General features: G+C 29.7%; 1 pseudogene across 1 annotated transcript; it reads left to right on the forward strand.

The window, feature by feature from the left end:
• Window positions 1-1694: 1694 nt before the first annotated feature.
• Window positions 1695-1783, forward strand: BDBG_16866 (annotated as a pseudogene). The gene has a single exon. The product of its transcript is annotated as a tRNA-OTHER (tRNA).
• Window positions 1784-8347: the final 6564 nt, after the last annotated feature.

Consider the following 8347-nt stretch of genomic DNA (forward strand, 5'->3'; position numbering starts at 1 on the left):
AATGTGATAATGAAGAAATTACTTATATCATGTATAGCTGAGTCTTCTGCATTCTCTTCTGCTCTCTCTGTTTCTTTCTCTGCCACTCTCTCTTAATCTTCTATTCTTGTCTCTGTGTCTGATTCTCCTGCTCCTGCTATCTCTGTTTCTGTGACTCTCACTTCTACTACTTCTGATCTTTCTGTCTCTGCTACTGCTTCTGCTTTTGTTATCAGCTCTCTCTGTTTTAAGAAGATGTTGTATAGACTTGATAAATCATGTTTCTCAGTGTATACACTTTCACTCTTCTTATCAATCTCTAAAATAATTTATTGTACAAAGACTGTGTATAACATGACTATCTGAAGCTCAGTCACAGATATCAATTATTACATTTATTTTAAGTATTTATAATAAGATAATTGTTCATTTATATCAGAAAATCATCTCTCTTCTCAACAGTGTTAAGATTATATGTTTTTTCTTTTTTCATCTTTTCTTTCTAACACTGATTTTTCTGTTCTTAGAGAAAATTGTTATGAGTTTTGTTATATATGAAGTCATGATATTCACAGATATCAAGAAACTTTTTACAACTGTTAAATTCAATATTACAGATATATCTGCTCTAATGAATATCTTCAGAATAATTAATTTATATCAGTCTATTCTTTGATGTTTATTATTTAACTTTGTAATACAGGTGAAGAATATCTGTGTTTTCAGAAATAGAAACACAGATGTCATACTTTTTCACATTTATGAATATGAGACTTGTACATCTTGTCTAAGATGTTGTTATGAAAATGAGCTGTTTATATACTGCATTCTGCTTTCTATATTTTTCTGTATTTCTCTCTCTTTTTCTAAGAAGCCTCATGCATGTTGTAATTATATGTACAACTCTAAGATCAGCAGGTATTTATTCAGTAACTGTTCTCATCTCTGATTTTGCAGTTTTCATATACTAATAATGATTCTTAGTTACTTCAGTGTCAGAGACCATTTTAATTGAAGATGATAACATCACTGAGATCACTCTCTTTTACTCTTAAGCTTCTCTTATCATTCTCTCTTCCTTCTCTGCAGGAAAGATTGTGTATATATCAGATTATAAGTGTTTAACTCTGAGTAACTTCTGCTGTTATTCATTCAGTTCTGTGCTCTCTCTCTCTTCTGTTTCTTTCATCTCTGCTCTCTCTGTCCTGGCTTCTGATTCTGTGAGTTTCATACTCTTCTTTAATTTTTCTACACACATGTATACATATTTCTATATTGGCATTTTAATCAATCTTATAATAAATAATATTAATGTTGTACATAGAGCAGTAGAGAAATCAGAGATATATATAATATTATTATAAGAGCAGCTTACAGCTCTTGAATTTCTTTCAGATCTTGAGTTTTGAGATTTCCTTATTTCTAATGTTTTTCAAATGACATGATATTGAAAATAGATTAAATGTGTAATGTATAAAAATAAATGAAATATGTATGATAATATTGATCTTTTACAGCTGACTCTTATAGTTGATAATTAATTCATTATCTCTTTTCTTTTCTTACACTTTTTCTTTATCTGCTAGTCACTACTCTTATGTGATCTCTATATAATACAGTGTTCAGTGACTTGGTTCAGTAGCTTTCATCTCTTATAATTCTATCTTATGTATTATACTGTCTCTCTTCACTTACTCAGACTACTATAGTAAACAGCCCCGGTGGCCGAATGGTTAATGCGGCCACCTGGTAGCGCCTTGGCGTGGGAAACCAAGGCGTGTGGGTTCGAAACCCGCAGGGGATACATTAAATCCGGAACTCAAGCACCTCAGGTTCCTAATAAATACAGAGGTGTACAAATCGCTCCAACAAATTGCTCTATGTTCCTGGGATGGGAAGTTATTATCGCATGTATTTAATTGTCACTCCTTTGTATTTCCTATGTTCTTGTTATCTTGGCGTGGTCTCAACACCTGTATTTTCTCCTGTATAACCAACACTTGGCCTGTATTTAACATCACGCAAGGACTCATCATAAGCTCCGCTTGCATATGAGTATAATGGAAGAATAATAATAATAATAATAATAATAATAATAACTATAGTAAACAGCTCATTAAAACTAATCTCATCTGATCTCTGAGTGTTCTCAGAGATTGAGATAACTTAGTCTCACATATCTGTGAATGTTTCAGATACTTCATTCGCTGTTATCTCTGCAGTTAAACTAATATAAACAGTTGAATTCAACTCTGAATTTCTTTTTCTTCTGTAATCTGATTCATGTATAAGTCTGCTGCTCTGAGACTGCTCTTTACTGTGTTATATCTACTGTCTACAGTGTATTATTATATAACTGGCTACAGTCTTATTACTTATTGAAGTGTAGTATTCATCTGATTTCTTTATTACTTTTCATTCTTTTCTTATAATTATGAAAAGATCAGAATAAGTGAGATTATCTGATTTATAAATATCTATGATTTTTCTTACTTTACAAGACTTTTCAATTATAAGTCTCTTCTTTTTCAACACTGATAATAGTGCTGCAGATAATTATAATTCACTCAGGTCTTATATCTTTATCTTCATAAGATATGAATCATTTATTAAGTTATATAAGACTCATCTCTCTGATGCTTTCAATGTGTATAGTCTCAGAGAATGTGATTTGAGTATTTTATATGATTCAAACCATCTAGGTTGAAACTTCTCAGAACTCTTATTGTGTATGAGAATCTACATTCTCATCTTAAGACTCAATTTCTTAACTAGTGAGTCTCATATTCTTTTCAATTGAATTGCTTGATTCAGAAGTAACTTATTAGCTTTTACATGTATGTGACTGATCTCTTTCAATCTTGATTCTGTGTCCCCAACTGCTGTGTCTATGACTGTTACATCTGCAACTATTATATCTGCAACTGTTGTTCTCTTTCTCATCTTTTCTGAAGCATTCTTCAGAATGCGGAGATGCAATTCATACAACAGATAGAATAATGAATGCTTAAAGACTGTATACTGCTGAATTTGTGTGACTAATAGTTCCTGTCTGAGATATTCATTTCATAATCTTGTAGACTTGCTTACTAGATATTTTATCAGTATGTTGTTCAGAATTTCATTGAAATATTTCATCTTTCTGTTTATCTGTGAATAATATAATGTTGTTCTATAATATCTTATCTATAACTGATTTATGAAATGTCTCACTACTTCTTCTACAAGGTTTGCATCATTATTAGTTAGAATTATTATTATTATTATTATTCTTCAATTATAGATATATGCAGTCAGAGACTATGACATCTACCTGAGAACTTTTAGTTCCCAGGGTTTTTCCTATCTGAAAAGTTAACTATTATACATTCATCAATTTCAGATATGCAAAATCAGAAAATTCCAGCTCAGAATACAAAAACTGTTTACAAATTACAGTGTTTTAACATCTTCTGATACTTTGAAATCATTTGACAATATCATGACAAAGAAAAAGAGAACACAGTCTTAAAGATAGACATATTAAATAGATAGATAGAAAGAAATTGAAAGAAAAAGATAAAGTAAAGAGAGACTGTAACAAAACAAATTATTAAAAGATAGTATATAGCTATTTTAACAGACTATATCTGATTGATTTTCTCCTCTTCATATTCAGATAATTCTGAATTTAGTTATTTTCTTATAGCTGCTTGAGTTTCTGATAGAAAGTCTATTAAGTATTTAATTCCTGTCTCAGTTGAGAATAAGAATCTCATAGTTAATTGATTTAGATCATACTTCTCTTTCAATCTGACTCTGAGACTATTGTATAATGCACAGTGTATTATAATATACTCAGAATTCTTATTTATATTACAGAATGAGCATTCTACTGAGTCAAATCTATCATCAAATCTTTATATATAAGATTTGAAATAGTCATGTCCTAGTTTCAGCTGTATTATAGATGAGAATATTTTCTTTTTACATTTAATTGAACAAGATTTTCACTTGGGTCTTATTTCAAATCTTGAATAATGTATACTCTTCTTTTGTTTCTGCCAGCTTTCATTTCACTTATCTAAATAAGATTCTTTTATTTTTCTCTTTATAAAAGATCAGGACATAATTTTTTGAATAGATCTGCTTAATTCTGCACTCTTTTTTACAGCTGAATCAGCCAATTTATTGTCATGAATATTCATATGAGCAGGAACTTAGTGTAGATGAATTATCAGCTTTGATATTCTTCTCTTTTGAATTTTTGAAACAGAGTTTAAGATCAGTTCAAGATTCATTTAATTATTATAAATCTGACTATTTCTAAGTCTTTTTAACACAGCTTGACTATTAGAGAATATTCATATCTCTTTTAAACTATTTTCTCTTTTATAAGATTTTATTTTAATGAGTTTGAAAGCTTTCACTATTACAAATAGTTCAGCATCAAAGACTTCAGATTCACAGTCTAGATTTCAGAAATCTGAGATAAAATTGATATTATCTTCAGTATAAGCAATGTCTGTATCTAATCTATTCAAATTCTCATTTTTTAAGTCATCTGAATAAATCAGAATAGAGTCTTTTATATTGATTGTAGAAATTCTCTTCAAATGCTGTTCATATTCTTTCTCTTTTAATAGTTCACTTATTTATAAGTCTATAAGAGATTCAAGCTTTTCTCTTCAGAGAGATAACTTCTCATAATCAACTTTTTCAACATTTAAAGAAGAAAATTGATTTTTAATCAGAGAGCATAGTCTGTACAGTTGAGAAGGCATTTTCTTTAAAGAATTATTTTCATTTCAATCAAGAAATCTATTTCAATTCAGTTCATTTCCAGAGTTAATTGATGAAAATGAAGAAGAGACTCTTTCTCTGACTACAGGCGCTAGTCACCCGCAGGATGCATCTTAAGCTAATTACATTTAACTCTCTATAATTAACTGATCACTGTGTCTGTTCTCTCAGGCCAGTCACTAATTTCTCAATGTGTTAGTTAGTGACTGCTATCACTCACTTGATAGCATACACATCAAGCTTTCAGTTACTGATCTCAGCCTTATTAGATGCTTATAGATCTATCAATCAGCTGTTATGACCTTGCTCTGTGTTAGAGACTAATCATAGACTTGATAACTGCAGTTCTCTCTGTCAGTATTAGAACTTGACAGTGAGCTTGCAGACTCTAGCCTATCAGAGTGCTCTGTCTAGAGTCTAGATACACATCTAGATCTGCTAGTTAAGTGATTTTCAAAATCATTCTCTGTATTTTGAGAGGGAGCTAGACTCTGATGACAGTTCTAATTAGAAACTCACTTAAGTAGTGTATAATTACTACATTAGACTTGACTCTATATCATTAGAACCTTGACAGATGCACAGTAGAATAGTGAGACATTGACACTTTATATCAGTTCTGATAAGTGTTCACAGAATCTCACTTAACTAGTGACTTGACTTACAGTAGAGAGTTCTATCTCACATCAAGTCTTACTAATTAGACTCAGCCTCTATTACATAAGAGCTTTCATGGATAAGAAGTAGCAGGTGTCAGTGATGGGATTTGAACCCACGCACTTCTAATGTGTGCAGCCTTCATTACCAGTCTTATCAACTGAGCCACGCTGGCTATTAGTTAGAATCTTGCACAGTATTTTATAGTTAATATAGATTTTATTATGTAGAAACTTTATCATCACCTTCTCTATCATCTCTGAAACTGCTTTTATAACTGACTAGTCAGTAGTATAGTTAATAGCAGTGATTATTCAATGATTTTCAATTGATATTTGTAGTAATATATCTATGAGATTCATCTCTCATTATTTAAATGATTATATTATACATTTCATCTGATATTATACTTTCTCATATTCTAATTCTTTTTTAGATTCTTTCACAAGCTGGTAATTCAGATACTTATAAGTATATATCTGAATATTCTCAGTCATGCTTGATCAGTGCACTCTTGATTTAAGTACACTTATGAGTTCAGAGCTTTCTAAGTAACTGAATTTCTTGTGTATATGAGTCATTAAGTTATATCTAAATAAATATTTCAGATAGAGAGCTTCTATATATTCTAGATTGTGATAAAGTATAATATTATTTTTTAATTTCTTCAGCTTAAAGGTCAGAAGCATCTCTTCTATCACTTTTATAAGATACTTATTATCTGACACTTTGTCATTCTTTAAGCAAGAGATCATTGTATTCACTTATTCTGATTTCTTATATTATTATTATTATTATTATTATTTTTCAATTATAGATGTATGCAGTCAGAGACTATGACATCTACCTGAGAACTTTTAGTTCTCAGGGTTTTTCCTATATCTGTAAAGTTAACTGTTATACATTCATCAATTTCAGATATGCAAAATCAGAAAATTCCAGCTCAGAATACAAAAACTGTTTACAAATTGCAGTGTTTTAACATCTTCTGATACTTTGAAATCATTTGACAATATCATGACAAAGGAAAAGAGAACACAGTCTTAAAGATAGACACATTAAATAGATAGATAGAAAGGAATTGAAAGAAAAAGATAAAGTAAAGAGAGACTGTAATAAAACAAATTATTAAGAGATAGTATATAGCTGTTTTAACAGACTATATCTGATTGATTTCCTCCTCTTCATATTCAGATATTTCTGAATTTAGTCATTTTCTTATAGCTGCTTGAGTTTCTGATAGAAAGTCTATTAAGTATTTAATTCCTGTCTCAGTTGAGAATAAGAATCTCATATTTAATTGATTTAGATCATACTTCTCTTTCAATCTGGCTCTGAGACTATTGTATAATGCACAGTGCATTATAATATACTCAGAATTCTCATTTACATTGCAGAATGAGCATTCTATTGAGTCAAATCTATCATCAAATCTTTGTATATAAGATTTGAAATAGCAATGTCCTAGTTTCAGCTGTATTATAGATGAGAATATTTTCTTTTTATATTTGATTAAACAAGATTTCCACTTGGGTTTTATTTCAAATCTTGAATAATGTATACTCTTCTTTTGTTTCTGCCAGCTTTCATTTCACTTATCTAAACAAGATTCTCTTATTTTGCTCTTTATAAAAGACCAGGACATAATTTTTTGAATAGATCTGCTTAATTCTGCACCCTTTTTTACAGCTGAATCAGTCAATTCATTACTATGAATATTTATATGAGCAGGAACTCAGTGCAGATGAATTATCAGCTTTGATATTCTTCTCTTTTGAATTTTCAAAACAGAGTTTAAGATCAGTTCAAGATTCATTTGATCATTATAAATCTGACTATTTCTAAGTCTTTTTAAAGTAGCTTGACTATCAGAGAATACTCATGTCTCTTTCAAACTATTTCCTCTTGTATGAGATTTTATTTCAATGAGTTTGAAAGCTTTCACTATTGTAAATAGTTCAGCATCAAAGACTTCAGATTCACAGTCTAAATTTCAGAAATCTGAGATAAAATTGATATTATCTTCAGTATAAGCAATGTCTGTGTCTAATCTATTCAAATTCTCATTTTTTAAGTCATCTGAATAAATCAGAATAGAGTCTTTTATATTGATTGTAGAAATTCTCTTCAAATACTGTTCATATTCTTTCTCTTTAGATTGTTCACTTATTTATAAGTCTATAAGAGATTCAAGCTTTTCTCTTCAGAGAGATAACTTCTCATGATCAACTTTTTCAATATTTAAAGAAGAAAATTGATTTTTAATCAGAGAGTATAGTCTGTACAGTTGAGAAGACATTTTCTTTGAAGAATTATTTTCATTTCAATCAAGATATCTATTTCAATCTAGTTCATTTCCAGAGTTAATTGATGAAAATGAAGAAGAGACTCTTTCTCTGATTATATAATTTAAGCTCATCTTTATAACTCTCAGAGCATAGTTCATACAGGCCTTTTCAAATCTAATAGCAGAAGAAGGAATTGAAGCTTCAATTTTTATTGTCTTATTAGAAGATGATTTGAATGCTCTCAGAATTCTTCTCAAGACTCTGTTTTACAGACTGTGAAAGAGTTCAGTGAAATTTTCTTAATTATTTCATCAAACTTGAACTTCATAATCAGCTACTGATGTAATACAGGCTATATATAACTGTCTCATAGCCTGGAAGGATAGACCTCTCTCTGTATTTAATAGTCTGATTATGTTGTTCAATAGTATTTCTGTCTTGACAGTTCTTTGTTGAATGTGATATTTAAAATTCAACTTGAAGTTTAATCATACTTCTAATCACTTGACATTTACACTAGATTTAATCTCTCTATTTAAAAGAGTTAGAGATAGTTCTTTCTCATTGAATGTAGAAAAGAAATGAATTAACTCAGTTTTATTCATATCAAATTGAATTTAATTGATATCTGCTCTAATAAA

Source organism: Blastomyces gilchristii (assembly GCF_000003855.2).
Source record: "Blastomyces gilchristii SLH14081 genomic scaffold supercont1.6, whole genome shotgun sequence".
NCBI lineage: Eukaryota > Fungi > Ascomycota > Eurotiomycetes > Onygenales > Ajellomycetaceae > Blastomyces > Blastomyces gilchristii.